Genomic DNA, 20,680 nt, shown 5'->3' on the forward strand with positions numbered 1-20,680 from the left:
AGTCGTAGTCACATTAATAAATATCTTATAGATTCGGCATAAAAATAAACAAGCCTTCAAGCCTTTCTCCATATCTAGAGAGATTTAATAATGATATTAACAACCAAAAGACACTACTTTAATTGCCTTTTTATGTTTGCAGTCGATTTGTATTCAAAACCCAATGTTCTATCCTAACAAACATAGCGTACAGTTAAAAGACGACTCTGGTTTATTCACAAACGTAGCTATGTTCGAATATCTGGCGGATTAATTTCAAAGCAATACCAACTGAACGAACTGCGGCCTTATAGGCTGCTCTTATCGCTTTGTACACTTGGAAAAACAATCGCACCAAAAATTAGAAAGTTTTTCTTTAGTTTTTAGAAATAATTTCTAGATATAAGAAAAAATCTTCTAAAAATTAGGAACACTAAATCGACAATCACAACAAAATTTAAGTTTGTTTTTGTCAGTTTTTCTAAAAATTCTAAAGAATTATACAAATCTAAAGAAATGATAGAAAAACTTCCTTCTAAAATTCAGAAACAAGTAAGGAAATTTACTGACTCGGCTTTCATATTAGAGATTAGTTGTTTTCTAACTTAGAGGATGAGTCAGGCGGAGTCACGCGCTTGAATCGTCATAAAATAATATGAATTTATTTGTAAGCTATCTAAAATGTATGCAAATGTCAGACCATAAAGTACCAATGCTTTCCAAGAAATAAAAAAAACTAATGTTACGGTTCTGTTTTTTGGACTTTTTTCTGAGTGTAGGCTGCGTTTATCGCTTTGTAGAGGGCAGACGACAACAGCAACAGCCAACAGCCAGCAGCCAGCAGCAGCAGTCAGCAGCCAGCAGCCGGCATCAGGAACAAAACAAACGAAAAACACAAACGCCGTATGCGAAATTTATGGGCATCAAGCTTCATTTTGAAGCGGGCCAGCGACTGGTTGACTGGTGAACTGGTGGCCGAGCGTGGATTCTGTCGACGAGTTCCGTACCGTGTTGGCTGTCTACTTGTATGGCTGGCTGGCTGGCTGGCTGGCTAGAGTCGGTGGCTGGCTTGGCATTTGTAATGCCTAAATGCTTTGGCGAATTGATTTTTGGTGTAAACGATGTGCAATTTTAATGGATTGTGCTGCCAGATAAGAGACGCATGCAAACGGCTGGGGACTTAGACTTGGATCTGGGACTCGGACAGGACTGGACAGCAGCCTGGTTGACTGGCTGGCCACCACTTGGCCATCCCGAATTTTGTCTCGTTTAATTGAATTTGTTTTGATTAGTTGTTGTATGGATGAGCAGCATGTTGCAAATGCAACTTAAAGTGTTTGGCATGCAGGTTGACAGCGACTGGAATTTTAAAGTCCGCCTGTTGAAATGTGAACTTTTCCCTCTGATTTCAAAATATGTACAATATGAAACAGAAAAAATTATCATCGTGCTGTCAACCTTTTTTTGCCTTGAGGCGACTTTGCCGACAAATTGACATTGTTCATATTCATAACAGGGCAGCAAAAAATGCAAACCAGTAAAAGTAACATGACAAAAAATGTCAATTTAAATATTTTCAAATATTTTAACAAGGCACGCCAAACCCAAGCCGTGTGCGAAATACAAATTGTTAAAATTTTTAGCCCAACGGCACAAATAAAAAAAAGTATTTAATGTAAAAAGGTGCAAAAACTTTTTTAATTAATTAACAATAAAAATGTACTGCTTGGAAAAACAATGGCAACGATTTGGGCGTACTCCTGCAACCCATAGCAATTATCCAGTGTCTAGGATTAGATCTAGTTCACTGTCCGGCAGTCCAAAACAAAAGTCAAGTGGTGCAATTAGAATTCGAGAAACAAACAAATACAATGTCCTGCCGTCTGGTTCAAGTGAATGACAGGATAAGGAGCATGAGCCCAAAGTGCAGGCAATGCAGTTAACTTGTTGATTTTTATAACACTTGCTTACAGCCAAAATGTTTTTATTTTTGTGGGCAAGTAAACAGAAAGCAAATTTAAAAGTCGTCCAATTATCTGGATTTATTTTTAGTTTTAGTCAACCCCTGAAAAAGAGTGAGTCTTTGTCCATTTTCAAACTGACAGTAATTTGAGCTTTTTAGAAGATTGTTTTAAAAAAACAGAAAATTTCTTTCGATTTATTTAATTGATTATTTTTCTTCTCTACGCAACAAGTATAAACTTATAATTTACAACAAAAGTCACAATTTTGTTTCTGTATATCATAAACCTTTAATTATATATATTTGTCGAATTTAGTGTTGCACTTAAGCAATAAACTGCAATCGGCAGTTACAAATGAAAATGTTGTTAGATAGTGTTACCCAGGATTTAGTGTTGCCTCCCTGCACCTTGCAGTTTCAATTGTTTGCCAGTAAAACTCAATTTGTGAACTGACACAGAGGCTGTGTGCGCATTTCAATTAGAATAAGATTGACAGCTAAGCACTGCCTGCTTGTCCAACAGCATAACAATGGACCCGAGCCAAGCCTGGCTATAACGAGACTCCTCCTTTGGTTAAACGCCTATGCACTTGGTTTGTGGTTTTACGCATTTAATTGAATTTAATTGATTCGGTTTTCGTCGAGGGGCAAGCACTGGTGTCCAATGTGATTTCGTTGGGATTGGTTGCATTCGGTCTGCGTGGGACTGAGCCTTAAAGATGTATGCACATTTTAAATGAACAAATGTTGCATGACTTCTTAGTGGAAAAATTGCAGCTGTCAGCGTTGACTTGAAATATGATTTGTTAGCTCTAGGCATGACCTGTAGATTACTTAAATAAATCATAATGCCTAACATATTGCTACTGACATGGTTATACTGTTGTGTTACATAAAATTAAAAATAATAAATTAATGCTTATATTAGGCACTCCGAAGATTATATACCCTTGCGGAAGTTAAACTGCCGACATGTATATTTCACTATAAAGTAAATAACTGATCAGTTATTCCTTAGAAAATCATATGATTGCAGTTGTTGTTCCCACAAGAACTCATTGTTCGATCGATTGTTAATTTGGCTACTATATAATACAATGGTTCGAATTAGTTGCCTTCGACATTCAGCAAAAATTAAGATATTTTACAAGTTTCATAATGTTGTAAAGAGAGAAACTACTTCGAATAGAACGGGGATACCTAAATCGACTTGGCTGCTGATGATAATCAAAAAATGAAGTATTTTGTATTCTTTAGGAGATCACAGAAATTATAATATATATTTAAACTTTGAAACGACAAATTAATAATTATTTCATTTCTTTCTTTATTGCAGTTTTCCAAGAGCGAAAAGTTGAAAATAAAAGGGGACGACCAATATAATAAATAATTATTTTGTTAAGTATATTACGAATCAAAGCGCATAATTAGCAATTTCATGACAAACAAACTATTCTATCAATAAAGCCTAATTATATATTTTAACAAAAAAATGTGTTTTACTTTAATCTATTCTTTTAGCTACAAGCGAAAGAAGAAAACTTATGTAAATCAAGTAATATATTACTTAAGATATTAGCAACTTAAAAAACATAATAAATACTTGAAAAGTTAAGTAATACATTACTTAAGATATTAGCAACTTAAAAAACATAATAAATGCTTAAAAAGTGAACATAAACCGACATTCTTGATGACCATCAATCCCAACTAAATGAGCTAGTTCCACAGTTGATATAAGCCCATAACTACATGCATATATATATATATATATATATGTATACAAATATGTGTATCTGGCAGTATGGTCCCATTTGAGTCGACATTCGACAAAAATGCAACACAAAAGCATACCATTTGTTAGGCAAGTATGAGACTAATATTTGCCAATATGCCAAAACAAAACGACTAACATAAAATCACAATAAAAATAAAACAAAGCAGAAACACGAGCTATCAAAGCGTAGCATTCCCCAATATCACACATTTGGGGGATGAAATGAGAATGGTTGGGCAATTGGTTGTTGGCGAGGTGGCGATATGCTGAAAGCTTTTACATGGTCTCCAGTATGCATGCCATTGTCTTCTGGGCTGTGTGTTTACATGCTGAATTTTTGGCACGCGATATCCTTTTGGCTCCTGTTGGCGCTGTTTGCCGTCAAAGTGCTGCTGCTTTTATATTTTTTGTGTCTGACTGTTTGCTGGGTTGTTTGCTTCCGTTGGACTAAGAAATGCTCTGACACCTTTGTTTACACTCTGTTTGCATGTTTCAGGGGGTTTCTTCTTCGAACGTGTTCCACGTAATTGTTACCATTGCATTGTTAGTCAAACAAAAGACAAGCCTTGTAATAATAACATTTGTCGATTCACATTAGTTTGAATTTATTAGCTGCTCGCCCTCGTCAAAACTTAGCAACATTATACTCTTTTCTGCCTGATGACAGTTAATAGGCATCAGATTCTAAACAGAATTGCACAAAAAATGCTGATGGCAAGCTCCTGCAGAGGCAAGAAGAAAACTATACAAAAAGAACACAAATTTTTCACATTTGTTTTCAGTGTATGCGTTGGCAACAGGAATGCCTAACTGTAGCCTAGACACATTGAACAACAAATGGAATAAACTGGATTTGTACAGTTTGCTGCATAATAATATCACTATAATCTAGTTTTTCGAATCTTACTGCTTACCTATATAATGTTTAAACGATTATAATAACCCTATGGCCTGTACACAATGCAACAGCAACCAACCAGCAATAAGTTGAGCAAATCAAAATAGCACATAAAATATGAATATGTGTTTTTGTGAACAGATTCGATGGGCCAAGCTACTGTTTCAGCCATTTCCTAAACAGCAAATTGGCGTAAGCAATTAAAAATGCTTGAATGCATTTAATTATTTTGTTGTTTATTCGTGCAAATATCACGTTCTAATCAAAAATGCAATCCAAAAATACTTGGCAGCAAAATAATTAAAATTATCCAACCGAACAAATCAACAAACAGAACACAGAACAAAACATTACACACAAAAATACAAATAATAGAAAAACAAACATAGTTATTAATTAATCTATTAATTAACAATTGAACCAATTAATGCCTAAACAATTTAATTCTAGATTTATGGTCTGGTAATTAAAATGCACTTTTTGCTCCAGCAAATCTCAATTTATAGCAGTTTTCAGTTTAATAAAATAATATGTTAATATATTGCTGATATTTGTAGCTTATATACGAAAACTAGTTCAGCTAAGTCGCTTGGTTTTTTTTTGTACATTTTACTTGTATGATTCCAAAATTGGACACTGTTTGTGTAATGAGTATGGTAATTTTTTGATACAACAAACAGAACAATCGCCCACCCCTCAACCCTGTCCCATTAAAGCTTAAATAGAAATTAAGTGTGTTAATTGAAACATTAGAGCAATAAAAAAAAAAACGACAGCATCATTTTGTTGCTTAATTTACATGCAAATTAACTCACAGAAGTCACCGAAAACATTTTTCGCTTGGACGTCAAAAAAGAAATGCAGGTCTGGGTCTCTAAGCCGACAAGCTAAGAAGAATCCGAAGGACGAAAGCAAACCACCCCTGTGCTATGCAGACAACAGACAGCAGACAGCCCATAAAGAAGATAGAACCATTAAGACGTTTTAATTCCTGATTTCGCACCCCACCGACAGCTGACCCAGCACTGCACCCCAACCCCAACCCCAACCCAGAAAACACCATACAACACCACATCGACCAGTCTCAGTTTGCAGTTTGCGACCTACGCGCTGTCGATTTCCGCGCTTTATGCTTTCATGCACACCAAAATGTTTGCCGCCAACCTATTTTTGATACTCTAACGGAGAGTCGTATTATTCATTTAAATATTTACTATTGTTATTATTTCTTAATTATACAATAAATGCAAAAATGCAACAATTTAGAGACAAATTAAACAAAATTAAAAATAAAATGTAATATTTTGATTTCTTTAGGTCGCAAAATGGTCTAACATTTATTGCATGAATTAGGGAATATGCAGGAAAACCCACCATTTAAAAAGAAAAATAATATAATAATTATTTTCTTAAGATGCCCAATCAGAAAAGCATGCGAAAATCTTATTCACGAAACAGGACATTCAAAATTGAGTTCTTAATGATAGAAATAGAGGACGCTAAATTGTTTACATTTCTGATTCTTTTTCTATTTTGGTAACTTGTATATTTGATATGTATTTTCAATGAAAATATATATAATTTCAATTTGACAATATAAATAATAATATATTGATTACAAGAAGAGTATATGAAATTCTCAGCAAGAAACATATAATTTTCTTTCTCTTTTCGGATTTTTTTTTGTAATTTTGTCTTTTTTATGCCGTTGAGGCTCATTAGATTTGCAAAATGATTTGAGACTAGTCCTGCTAGTGATTCTGGTGGTCATTAATGTTATTAGATTCCTGTGCTTTCTCTGTGACCTTTTTATTTTCACACAATTTTATTTTGTGACTGTAATTTGTGTTTATGATATCATTTTATGCTACATTACTGACGACTTATTGATATAAGAGTGGAGAATTTATTCAACAGTCAGACTGTCACTTAATGGAAACGAGAATAAACAAAGCACACGTTCCACGCTGGTATTGTCAAAACATCCGTTTGAAAAATGTCCATTTGTATTTGGGTCTCAAACAGTGGCTTGGCCTAGGGTGTGGCATTGTGGGCGGCGGCCAACACTTAACAAACAAATTTTGACAGCAATTAGAGAGCAGCGTATGTGGCTTCAGCTACTCTTTTTTTTTAATGCAAATGAAGTGAAATTAAAAGGCAACTGTTGACAAAAGCAAAATGAAAATCGCCATAACCCCATCATCCCCCCATCAAATGGTCATGTGTGAAAGTCAGTGGTCAGCTACCAAACACGCAGCTTCAATATAAAATGTTACTTTGTTACGGCATCAAAGTCACGCACGTGCCGGGGCGGAGGAGTTTTGGCAGCAAATGCGTTTGACACCTTCAAAAAGGTCACAAAGGAGCCCAAACAATTAGACAGTTCAAGCTGCTGACCAGCTGCTGGCCATAGGCGTCAACAACTGACAACTGACAACTGACAACTGGACAACGCCCGAGCTTCACTCTCAGGCCAACCCAACCCCATCGTCTACTTCGTTGTGTATTATCAAAATCAGACTCTTGACGTTTGTTGAAATAAATTTGTACTTGAAATTTTAGACTTTCACAGCTACGGTACTGAATTTCCTAAGTAAGTTAAAAGTATTTTGCTTAGATTATATAATAAAATAAAAAACAAATGTTGAATTGAATTGAAATGAACTTGGTCTAATTCTCTCAAAAAACTAAACTTGTTCAAATTATTTGTATTTTTCCAGCAATATTTCTTATTGGTTTACATCTTTATCTCATTCTTAAGCGAAAGTTTTAACAGCTGTGAATAAATATATATATAAGCTTCTAATCTGGATTGGGAACATATCATATCAGTGAACAAGTACATCGAGGCTCACCAATATAGAATCTTATAGACTGGCTTGGGAACATAACCAAATAAAAGAATATCCACAGGGATTACCTTCGCAATTCGTTAAGGGCAAAGTTAATTTGCTCGGAACAACAAATTTAATCATTTTTGGCAAACTAATGTAATTAAATGAAAAGTGTGCAAAATATCTATCTTGTATATACATACGTAGATACATCAATTCTTTTACATAAATCTCAAGCACATAAAATGGCTTAGGCCACGCCCAACTCGTTTTCTTCTTGGTTCTTTTTTGGTTCTGGATGCAAAGGCAAAAAATAATTAAATGACAAACTAATCTGCGTCCAAGCCTTTATTAAGCACCAGCAATACCAGGGGGAAACAGAGGCACAATCTGATAGAGTTACAGTTATTAGAGTCCATGTGGTGGAGGATGGCATCGCCCAGCAGAGGTTGGAGTGGCTGTCAAGCTCTCTTGGCTGCCGTCGGGTTATATGTCTCCGTCTGTGCTCCTTTGGCCTTGTGCAAATAATTATTATTTTTTGCAAACTATAAATCTGCTTACAAAATATTTTCATGGATTTCTCTCGACGGTACCCACAACGTTGAAGCAATTTTCGGCGCAGTGAGGGAAAAATGATGGTGTGCAAGCCTGTGCTGTTGCTAGCTTTGGAAATGATATACATTTTTCAATTAAAAATTATAGTCTAATGAAATTGGGCTTCGTCGCGACGTTGGCTACAGTTTGTCAGTGCTATAGGGACTGCTGCTATATATTTAAATATATATACATAGTCACACATATTTAGAAGGCCATGAAGACCATAATAATTAATATTTCAAAGTTGCTATCCTTTCAATTGAGTATGTGCACTCAGTGGTGCGCTGCCAGTGGCAGCCGCGTTTTATATTGTTCAGATCCGATATTGACATTATTCCTCAAATATTTTATTACCTTAAAAAACCTTATGCCTGAAACTGGACACAACTGCTCAACAAAATAGGCAGAAAATCTGTTTAAAATTGTTATTGCATTTTTATGCTAAACATTGTCAGAAACTGCTGAGTACAATAATGGAAACAAAAAACCCAAAAATAAAAAGAAGAGCTCCCCGCGCGGTTTGTCGACTGTCATAAAAGAAGAAATTTTAACATTTAAAAGCTGTAATTTTTGAACATAATGGGATCACAGACGCACCCAAAGGTAAAGAAGTCATCAAAATGTAACTCAAGACATTTGCCGCGGCGGGGTGCGACTAATTTGTGTCCACGTCCTGCGTATCCTAATTTTGCTATTCGTTACACTTTTTTTTTGGTTTTTATTTTTATTTATTTTTTTTTTTTTGAGGCTTTGCCAGATTGAATGGGAAGCCCCCATCCAACCAACAGATCATTAGCTAGAATTTACAGTTACTCCAAGGATGCAGCAAAATTATATATAAAAAAAAGTTCCATTTGAAATTGTATATCCAGGTAAATATTTATCGCTTTTAACTTTTATACTGTTGATTTCCTAGTTGAGGCTTTAAGGGGTAGGTGGCACCTTTTAGATATTACTAAAATATTCGACGAACAGCTGAACCCAGCACACAATTACCATGAATATTAAGCCACAATAACAGGAGCAGAAGTTGGAGTTGAAATTGGCCGAGTCGCAGCTGGGTTTCCTGTGAACTCATCTTCCACGAGTTGGAAGTGGAGGGTTGGTTAAAAGTTTTTGGCTGCGGTGTGTTCAGTTTCCGTAAATGCATTTTTAATGAAATTTATATACGTTCGCATTAGTATTTAAAAGAATAATGACTGACGGAACAAAATGTAGCTATAACATAGGTCGTAAAACAAAATATTTATATGCTATAGCTGCAATTATATAATGGAAAACCAACAATATATATAAACCATATATATAAACGTAAGAAACTTCATTAGAAAAGTTCAAGCAACTGAAATCCATTTTAATTTCAATATTCCTTAGAGTCTAGCTTCATCCAAAGTGGTGAAGTGAAATGGGTTCGCTCAAAGCACAATTTTTTATACAGATAATAGCAGTTAAGCCAATAACCAATAACGTAAATTCCGCAAAAAAACAATTCCTATTAATTTTTTCCCACACAAAAATGTTTATCAGCAGCCAAAAGATGATAGCTGACTCCACCCCCACATTTTCCACTGCATACCCCTTGGCAGCCATCAGTTCCAATTGTAGCGCCCCTTCCCCCGAATCTGCAGCAAATAAAACTACCCATTACATACTGGTTTTTTTCATTGTCTGTCCGCATCAGCTAAGTTCAAGTACGCCAGCCAAATTGAATTCAAATTGAATTTGAACTTTTCAATTTTGGCAGTCGACGTTGCTAAGGACTACCAAACAAATTTTCACATTTGAAATGCGTAAATGGAATAAGAATTATGAGTTGGAAGTTGAGAAAAAAAATGCGGAAAACGAAAATGAAATTTTACAAACCAAATTATTTATGCACTTTTGGGCACCACTTTTCCCATTAACAGACAAATAAAAGGTAAAACCCGGACAGTATAGCAAATGAAATGAAACATAAATTTAAATTGAAATAGACCAAACTTTAAGCAAGCGTCAAAAGTACCGCAGGCAATCCTTTTGATAAGTGCCCCCTGCAAGGGCATTATAACTTTGACACTAAATGTGTGAGGCAGCGACTCCATATAGTATATACACTCAGAAAAAAATCACACTGTGTTTTACAAATTCCTCATCATATTATTATTATTATTAAATATCTAACATTGTGGCTCCCTAGAAACCAGAGTTCTAATTAACCAGAGTGAGTAATTTCCGGTGTGTTGTTTTTTCATATTTGTACAAAGGGGCATTTTTTAAAGTATATTATGGATCACGACGACGGTCATCTTTATTGTCAATATTGGATAAAACACTTGTCGAACGTTTTCCAGAATCAAACCAATAATACTCGTATTGTTCTTTTACCATTTATCTGCAAGGGTATTAAGTCTGCGACAGCCCAAACATAACATTTTTGCTTGTTGTGCGACGAGTGTCCCATCAGAGTGTTCAACCCAATTGGCTAGTTATGGCAGCTAAAAGTTTAATCAGACGGCGACAGCTAAACTTCATCACTGTCCGCTGCAACTTTTATGTGGCCATAGTCCAGTTGATGCAGCGCACGTCATGAAAACATAGAAACATGGAAACATGGAAACATGAAAACAGGTATCACGTCTCACATTGTTGACAGAAACATAAAGAGACGCTGGTTGCGAAGAGCAATAGAAATTACGACGCGAGGACGAAAAGTGCGCCGAGTGCAATATCACCAGACATTAGGTGACGTTGCAGTCAACCTGCGAGTCTCTTCTATTATTTTGTCGATTGAGGCAACAGACGTGCACCAAAAGGCATACCAGCTGTCCATACCAACAAAAAAAAAATGAATGAAAACAGCAGTCGACCAAACAATTATTATTTTACAAATTGATATTTATGAAGCAATTTACAAAATGTTTTTACTCCAAACGACTTTTTCACATCCTCGTCGTCGCTCTAGGCAGACTCTACTCGGTGCTCTGAGGCTTGTGCAAACATTGCACAGATTGCAATGCAGTCAAAACAGCGACACTGCCCTTCAGTTCACTTATTGCAATGTCATCGCTGCCACCAAAAAATGCCATGCATTTTGGGCCCCACCAGGAAAAGGGGATTGTTGGGGTAGCTGTTGAATATTCGCTAGGCCCACATATGTTTATTAATTTTATTGAACAATTAATTAAATGCGGCAAAATGTTTTGCCAACCCCACAGAGCCAGGCGCAACCGGCGCGACAGCTGCAGACGATGATGATGCGTTCGTTGCATTGTGCCGCAAGTATGCAACACACTCGATATTAAATTACCACATAAACGAGTTGCAAGCCAAGCTATTACCGAAAATTGCATTCCCAAATCCCCTGCACCAAAATAGTATATCCATGCTCCAAACGTCCATTGTTTTCCATTCACAAAATTCCTTCGTTGCGACAGTTAAACTGATGTCAACCCTTTTGCTTGCATACACAAACTAATTTAAAGCATACAATTTGTTTTAAAATTATATCAAGTAAAAGAAGAGAAATGCGTGTATTTAATTAAAATATAGAATTTGTGCATTGCTTTTTTTGGAATGTCAGTTGAAACCAATAGTAGAACAGATCTTATTTGACAGCTGTGCATTTGAGAAATTAATATTTTATGGTTCCTATTTTTACTTTTGACTTTAACAATGCTAACTGCCGTTTAGTGATAAGCTGAACGACTGTTTGCCATGTGGTATATGAACTCATAACCACAACAAAGCTACGCATATCGGGGGTGACTTGCCACAAAAAGGTTTCAGTTTTTATACTCGCACACTTACTGATATTAGCGTTCTCGCTCGCTTAAGCAAATACAAATTTACATTTCGCTGCCATAAACACTTTTAAATTTGAATTGTGTTTTGCATTTTGCTACTTTTTTTTCTCTCTCTTTTTTTTTTAATGTACACATGCAAGTTTAAATTGATGCTAAGGTAAACAATTTCGAATGCCCAGACAGAGGGTCGCTCGTTTGGTCAGTCAAGTCTGTCTGTTCCACCCAATTCCCCAATCAAGTGTGAGAAATTGCCCGAATATTGCGTGAAAAAGGCAAAAGAGCTGTACTCGAGAGTGCCAACTAGCTAACTCTCTCCCACAGCACTAAATATCCATAAGTATCGATTTCCGAGACCCGTTTTTAGAGCATATTTTGATAGGCATGTTTTCGTATAGCATATATAGAAGATGCACAGAAGTCTGCCAAATATAGAGAAGGAACTTTTAAAGATTTCGAAAATCTTGACAGATTTCATAAATTTTAAAAACAATACTGATTCATTCATCTAATATAATAAAGTAGGAACACAGACACAACTGGTCCTATGCATAATAAATCTATTAGTTCTTTAGCTTGAATCTTTTTTTATATATCAGACCTTATCTGCAAGCAGTAAATAGAATCGGATTTTACCAGTTTATTAAACAGCTACTAATTTGTATTTTTCAAAATACATTGAACAAACGGGAAACAAAATCATATCACCGAGGATAACCGTGCATACTTCTTTCATTCAAAGAAGGCAGGCAATTCTTTTCCATTTCTGGACATTTTGGCAATGTTCATTCGGGTTCACGGAGACTTATGTAAATATGCGTAGTTATGGGCTTAACACTTACAACCATCGAAAAGTGGCTTTGTTTTCTCATCTTGACTTCACTCCAGTCGTTAGCTGATTTATTTTTGGGTGAATAAAAGGTTTTTTTCTAGTGGGCACTTGTTGCTCTGATCTTTCCGCAACGGGTGTCCTTTCTTTTGCACACAAGTTGAAACTTTAGTTTTTGGTGGTTGTTTGTCCCACACACGCACCCACACACACACACACTTATGGAGGGCAATTCAACCCTGTCTAAAAGAAAACCGTCGCATAAAGGGACGATTAGTGTGGAAAAAAGTCTGAGCAGGGTGTGTCGCCCTTGTTGTTTTTGTTAAATTTTGCAGAAAGTCCTCGACGTCGCCATACTCCCTCCCCCCTACACTTCCACCTTTCATCCCACCCACCATTCACGTACATTTTTTGTGTGTGGTGGCTTGGCGGTTTCACTACCGGTTTTTTGTTTAGCCTTTCGGGTATTTAATTTAAGCGGATTGTGTGTGTGACATGAGTGGGTGTTAAGTGGCTGTGTCACTTGCCAGTCAGCCTCGATAAGTGTGGGAAAATGCCAATGCAACAATAACAAAATATTTTACACCTTAAACTTGTAGTAATAGCTCGAACCTTTATCAAGTTCATCTTTTTTAATTGATAGTCGCTTACAAAGGGAAAGCCAACTCTGATCGATATTTTTATCTCCCGACAAAAAGAGTTGCACGACACTCTTCTATACCTGTTTATTTATATCGATCAACACAGTTGCTTAACATAATTAGATATACGGTCACACATGCAAATGCAACATTGAGTAGATATACGGTCACACATGCAAATGCAACATTGAGTAATTACCATTATGACGACTATATTTAAATGAGCTATGCTTATGAGTAAATAGTAATATTACTGTAAGCTTGTAGTAATAAGTTGCAACTTTTATCAAACGCGTCTTTATTATTTGATCGTCGATATTATTATCGCTCGATCAGCAGAGTTGCTCGACACTTTTCCACACATGGCTATTAATATCGATCACCACAGTTGCTTAACATAATTAAATATACGGCCACACATGCAAATATAACATTGAGTAGTTACCATTATGACGATTATGTTTAAACGAGCTATGCTTATAAGAAAATACCAATATTGCTATAAAATTAAGAATGAGCGTTTGAAAAGTTCATCTCAATTTGATTTTTAATTGCTTTCTGCAACTGTTTTGCCAAATACGGTCAAATCTCATCAAATTAATCAGTTTAACTACTTGGCAAAACGAGCAAAGAGCACATGCAATTAATCTAACTCAATTGACTGACTGACAAACTGATGGCTTACTCAATCCAATGCCCAATCCAATGTCATGTCCGCAAACTCTCGAGTAAGCAATAAATTGCTGCTGCTACTGCTGTTAATTTGCAATTCCCATTTCAATTTCAGTAAATTTTTGCACCGAAAAATATGCCAGCGGGGATTTGTGGTTCCGTTGGCATCCAAATGGACGAAGAGTCTGGGTTCTAACCGCAAACAGTCGACGTGTTTGGTCAGTATAGCCGCCAGTCATGTGTGTGCGTGCGTGTGTTTGTGTGTGTGCATGTGGCTTCCTGTCCAAAGTCTCTGCGTCCGTTCGTTTGTAAGCCATTCATTTGTTCAATCATTCAACCGGAAGCTATACCGTTTGACACACATATACCTCATGGCCCTCACATCCTGGCAATCCGTGCACTCTGCTCCGTTGGGTGTCATATGAAACACCCGCACTCTAACACTTTCATGACACATGCAAATTTCCAGCTGCTACGCAACCCCCTTCCCCTCCCCCAACATGAACAGTGGCATATCCGCATCCACATCCACATCCACATCCACATTCACATCCTGTGCTGTGTGAGGAGCGCTACCGCCGTGCGCCACTTAAATCATTTGATGCCGTAATTTGGCAATTTCTCGCAGATTTCAGTCTGACATTCGGATTTGATCAATTAATTTGAATAACACCGGTCATTTATCATGTCGCTGGCAAGGGTTGTGCCAGCAATCAGGATTATATAAAGTATAGTCATCCTATCGATGCCAACGATGGCAGTAGACGAACTTTAGCCTTGCCTTCTTTCGTTCTTCGTTATTCGCTTTCATTTTTTATATTTTTTCAATTGAGTGAATTTATTTTTAACAATGTTTTGTGCAAAGACAGCTTACTACAATTTAAAATAATATCCTCATTACTCATTTAACTATCAATCTAAGGAAAATATTATCTATAAACAATGCATCAAATCAGGCTAATTAGTTTATTTAAAATTGTCTCTATTCACTCGTTTTGTGTAGGGGTTAAACTTAAACAAACTGTATTCCTAGTGCCTAGTTGCTTGTTTTTATAGTTTCATAGACTGTTCGACGGAGGGATCCGGATAGACAGACTTTGACAGCTGCTCTCCTTACTTATAGTTTCCACGACAGTAAGATAGAAAGACGGACGGGCAGAGAGACTTTGACGTCTGTTCTTTATACTTACAAATTTGAATTTAAAGTTCATAAACAAAAAAAAAAAAAAAAGTACAGTATAATAAATTATGAGTGGAATAAAGCCGTTTCCCAAACAGCTGCGACCATGAAATCAACATAAAAATCCATTTATATATTTCACCGTCGCATTTTTTTGTAAACATATTTCGGAGTTGATGTTTTTTGCTGCTGCTGTGGTTTATTTTCTGTTTCACGCTTGTTACTCGACTTCGTTCATATTCCTAATGCGCCCAAAATATGCAAAGTATCGCGCACAGACTGGGATGGAGCACAAGTTGTGTTTCCATTCATTTATCTAAGCGTTCGTGTCTTTGGCTTGTTTCTTTGTTGTTTCGCTTATTAGCTCACTTTTTTTACGTGCGGTGTCTCGTGACTTTTAGCTGGGGCTCAAAATGAAAAGAAAAATCCAAGAAAAGAAACGTGTATCTATATCAAAAATAATCAAGGAGAGCCAGTACGGGTGGGTGGCTGTATGCAGTGCCATAAAGTATGGTTCTTTATATTAAAAACCATAATTTTGGTATTTTGTCTGTCATTTATTATCATTATTTGCGGTATAAGATATTTTGTTTGGCCAAGGAATGCAACATGAATTAACTGAATAAGCCCTGTGCCCATTTACAAGGCAATAAGTTGTACATTGTATCTTTTTTAATGAAATATACCAATATAGCGGTTGCCATATAATTAAAGAACTGTATAAAAAATGTTTCATATGAGAAGCATTTAAAAGAAATAACGAATCAAATAAGTCTGAAATGGGATATATGCTAGACCACCTTTGTCCAGATTACGTAGTATCCCAAAGTCGAGCACTCTCGACTAGAGCAATTGAAGTTGTTTATAAAAATACATATTTAAATCTGCAATCCTTATGCCCAAAGCTGAACTCTCAAAATTAACTCAACAAAAATCGTTTAGCAATCAAATTAAACTCGCACATAATTGTTCCCCAATGTGGCATATGGAGGATTTTGTATTTTTAGGGGAGTTACAAGAACAACAAATGTTATACGCCAATTTTTTTTATTTTTTCTTAACTGCAAACCTTATTTGCATGTTCATTTTACATAATGTGTGACTGAAAAGTGCGTCAAGTCGAGCGGTGGCAGGGCAAGAGACTGGTGTCACCCCAAAAGTAGAGTTGCTTTTTTCACGTTGTGCTTTCTTTTATTCAAATATTTTCTTATGACTTTCCAGCTAAAATTCGATTTGAGTATATGTCAGCCAGCCAGCGTAAACCCCCGTAACAAGTAGAAAACAAATTTCACGCTTAACAACGCGGTTTTTCCGCTGCCCGTCGTCGATTTGCATACGAAATTCGTCTGAGCATCCACAACATCCAGAGCATCCTTGGGGTTGTTGCAACAATTACAGATGGCAGCCTTTGCTTCGCTTCCTTTTTTTTTATGCATTTTCAACGTGTCAAATCGCGCGTCAATCAATCGATGTACGCGTTCGTCCCAGCGGTATGTTTAATTTGGAAATTCATATTTCGTCGCCCATAAGTTGGCAAAACATTGACTGACTTTCACGGTGCGCTCACTTCATTTTTTATTTGTTTTTTATTTATTATTATGCCCTGGCACATGCTCTTCACAGTCGCAGCCAAACAAAAAAAAATTGGAAACCGCCCTGATCCCTGTTTACGATTTTTGCATGTCCTGTGCGCTGGCTGGCTTCAATTTTACGCCGATTGGTTTTCAGCAATCGCCTGTGCAAATAAGCTGAGCAAGCGATAAGCCACAGTTCATGGATTCGGCTTGTTATCATGGCCAATATCACCCGTATAAACCAAGTACAAATTTAAATAAATACAGTCAAAGTGGAAAATAAATTGTTGATAATGCTCAATGTTAAATGTGTTTTTTATCACAGGCTTAAAAACTCAAATGCCCAATCTCTGACTTATGTTGCAATATGCTCTTTGGAAATGTGCTGGTGTAAAAATACAAGAGATAAAATGTACTTAAATTCAATCACTGAAAATTACTACTCAAGTTCGGAATAAATTTCAAGAAGAGTAATTTCTACCTTAACGCTTTAATCAATTTTTATTCACACTGCAATATTTATTTGTTTCATATCAATTAATATCAACCGACACAGAATAATACAAGTAAGAAAAAGATTAAATAATTAAAAATAAAATGTAAATTTTAATTTTAAAAATGAGAGATTCTTCTGTATGTTTGTAGGAATATAAAAAAAGCTATAATTCCATAATTTTAAATACTGATCAGGAATATTTATGCTATATTATTTTGCTTGTTAAATAAACTTTCACATAGTTAATGCCCACTTTACCCATACATATTACATATTATTTAATTTGTAGAAAAAGTATTGAGGCCTTTTGGGATGAAAAACATTTCATAATTTTATAAGCGAGTTTTGTCTGTTTCGGCATATTCACTATATGCATTCAGTGTGCCCATTATGCCAGCAATGTTCAGGAATGAGTTGCTGTAGCACACCAGAAAAGTTAAAAGGAATGCATAGTTATTAAAAATTCAAGTGTTGCCAAATGGTTGTTTCTATGCTGTTCCCGATCTCACCCCAAGCCGAAAACAAAGAAAATGTAATGCGATACCAAATGGGTACAAGGCAAGTTTGGAAGGAGGTAAATGAGATATGCCGAGAACGACAACAACAACGACGACGACGTCGACAAGCCACTTACAACAATAGAAATGATTTTTGCATAATTTATTCGATGATTATTAGAGAGTCGTCGCAACGGGGACACCACTTTTGAGTGCCCCACTTGCATCCCCCTGCCTTCATTTCGGGCAAATGTCGCTTTTTATTGCAATTAGAATATTTCGCATACAAACGACAAACGACAGACGTGGGTTGGTTGCTCCGGTTTCGTGTGTTTGTGCATATTCGTTGGATTTAATTTTGTTGTCGGCACAAGTGATTATGTGCTGCGTGAGGTGCACCTTTCTAACACAACTCGAATTGTGTCCCCAGTGGCCTCCACCGACGTCACCATACCCCCGACCCCCCGACCATCAGGAAGTAGTCAACACATGGGGCCTTTCAAGTGGTTGCTGCTCTGCTGCTCAGTTTTATTTCGACTTCAATCATATTTCATACGCGTCGTCCTCGTCTTCGTCGTCGTCGTCGTCCTCGCAGTCATTTGGTTTATGTTTATTGTTTTGCCAGCTTTTTGCCGTGTGCCGTGGGCTCTCATACACTTAGACATAATCAAAAAAGGTAATCAACATAAAGTTGAACGTTGACAGCGATGTCGTCAACTCGCTACTACTTACACCTCTCTAATTCTCATTTGAGAAGCTGTCCCATTCCGAGTCTCCGTCTCCGTCTCAGTCTCAGTCTCAGTCAGTGCTCGTGGCCTTAAGCTTATGGCTTAGCGTCGCTTGAGCCACTTGTCACATTCACAAATGAATTAAGTGCCAAAAGCACAACTCCGACACCGAATTGATGCCGAGACGGGCCAAATGGATGACTACATTTCTATATGAGCAACATTTCAGATTGCTCAGCACTGAACTTCCTTATTCCTTATACAAATACGATTGTAGCAGATTAACCCTATAAACAAGTGAATGATAAAATATATTTATGCATAATGTAAAAGCATTAAGAAATTAAGCAGTTTGTCACGACAAATGCCTTATTTCAAAAATTTCATGAATCTCTCCTGTCTTTAAATTACATAATCAAAACTAATATCTCTCCGGGAAAACTCTATCATACTCCACATGTTCAGAGATTTACCTATTTTCTCATTCTTTATCTTTTTCTGTCTTCTTCTCAACTATTTCTACTTTATGCTTAAAATTTTTTTGCCTTTTTCTGTTTTGTCATCATTTAACATCATCATTTTAATATATTACATTTTAATAGCCATTGACCTATTTATTATATACTTTATTTCAGTTTCTCCTTTTAATTTTATATAATTTTAATTTTATATAGCTTTATTTTGTATTTGTTTCTCAAGATAGTTTTTTTTAGTTCAAATTAAATAAGTAAATAATAATAAGCAATAATATTTTCTAAATAATTGATTTAAAAATAATGCCATTTTAAATCCAATGATTGCAGTGGATTGCTTGTTATTTAAAACGGGGTTTAGATAAACCTATCCCCAAATAGCATATTAGCACATTCACCTTTTCAAATACATGTTATCCTCACATCTGCTCCCCATTGTGTTACATATGTGTATTAAATTCAAATTGATTGATCAACTCATTCGGTTTGTGTTTCATCAAGCGGAAGAATTCAATTATTCAGTAACGGAAGGCAGCATCAAGGTGGGGGATTTGAGTTGTGGCAGGCTTTCCGCCTTGATTAGGGGACCTGCTGTGGTCACAGAAAATATTTAAAAATCGCTTCTAGCCATGGTGGCAGCAAAACAAAGTAAGGGATAATACGACATACAACGGATATAAAAGCGAACACTTTCTTTTTCAGCTACCACCTTCATACACAGCTTCAAGCGATTTGTAAATATTTTCTATGACCCGAGAAGTATTAAAAGAAAATTGTGTGATGATATGCTAGATGCGCATACGATATATTTAATGATATATATTTAATGATGTGATGTGTCTGCTTGCCTCCGTCTCCTTTTCGTGGCAGTGTTTCATTAACCTATCGCTTGATTAAATTATATGTTGTGGCGACCACGACGAACGTCTCGAAATCAAAACAAACACTTGTGCAGCCCTGGTACAGCCCTGGGTAAGCAAAGTGCCATTGCCCCCAAAGCGAACCCTATCAATCCCCTCCCACACACTCACACACACACATACTGCTCCGCACTGTTTTGTTGCATGCTCATTTTGCGGCTGTTCAGCACTTAATTAAATCATAAATAAGCATAAAGCGACGCATCGACAATTAAACAAACATAAAAACGAACCGAGTGGCAAGCAATTGCCTCAAACTCAGAAGCAGCAACCAACCACAAACAGAAAATTGCGCACTCAAATGACCAAAACGCAGTCAAAATTGCATTTAATTAAGTCAATTCTCGTGTAGCCCGGCCACAAAAGCCATTGCATACTTTTGGGATTTGGGGTCATTCCACCATACACTGCCCGGCGAGGGTATTTTCCCTTAGCTCTGTCGCTCACCATGAACTAAATCTGGGTGTTACGATAGCTCTGCACTTATAGCTCTCTGATTCCACACAAATGAAAGTAAATTTTAAAAAGTATTAATATGAAAATTCACATTACAAAGTATTTGTACGGGGAAACATTGAAGAGGGTACAAATGTTTCGGTGTGATGAAGCCAAAATTGCTATCGTGTTGTTTTGAATATAACATCTGACGTTTTGTCTCCGCTGCGAAATGTTTTTGGTCTGATAATGATAGGTCCAAGTGAGTGATAATAATGACAATGATGACAACTGAATACGGCTCCTTCCGTCGACCACTGGTCATTTGACTGGGGCTCGGTCACAATGTTTATTTTCATTACTGAAATTGCATTCGAGTGCCAACTGCCAATTGACGGCCGCTTAACA

General features: G+C 36.5%; 1 protein-coding gene across 2 annotated transcripts in view; it reads left to right on the top strand.

The window, feature by feature from the left end:
- Nucleotides 1-3,435, top strand: part of LOC6570213 — a 52,560-nt gene extending 49,125 nt beyond the window's left edge. Inside the window, exon 4 of one of the 2 annotated variants that reach the window (XM_001996407.2) lies at nt 3,279-3,435. The gene's annotated coding sequence lies outside the window, so the exon portion shown is untranslated. The remainder of the gene's footprint in view (nt 1-3,278) is intronic. The other variant, XM_043214738.1, reaches the window with a different exon arrangement.
- Nucleotides 3,436-20,680: the final 17,245 nt, after the last annotated feature.

Source organism: Drosophila grimshawi, unplaced genomic scaffold (assembly GCF_018153295.1).
Source record: "Drosophila grimshawi isolate 15287-2541.00 unplaced genomic scaffold, ASM1815329v1 contig_1377, whole genome shotgun sequence".
Classification (NCBI taxonomy): domain Eukaryota; kingdom Metazoa; phylum Arthropoda; class Insecta; order Diptera; family Drosophilidae; genus Drosophila; species Drosophila grimshawi.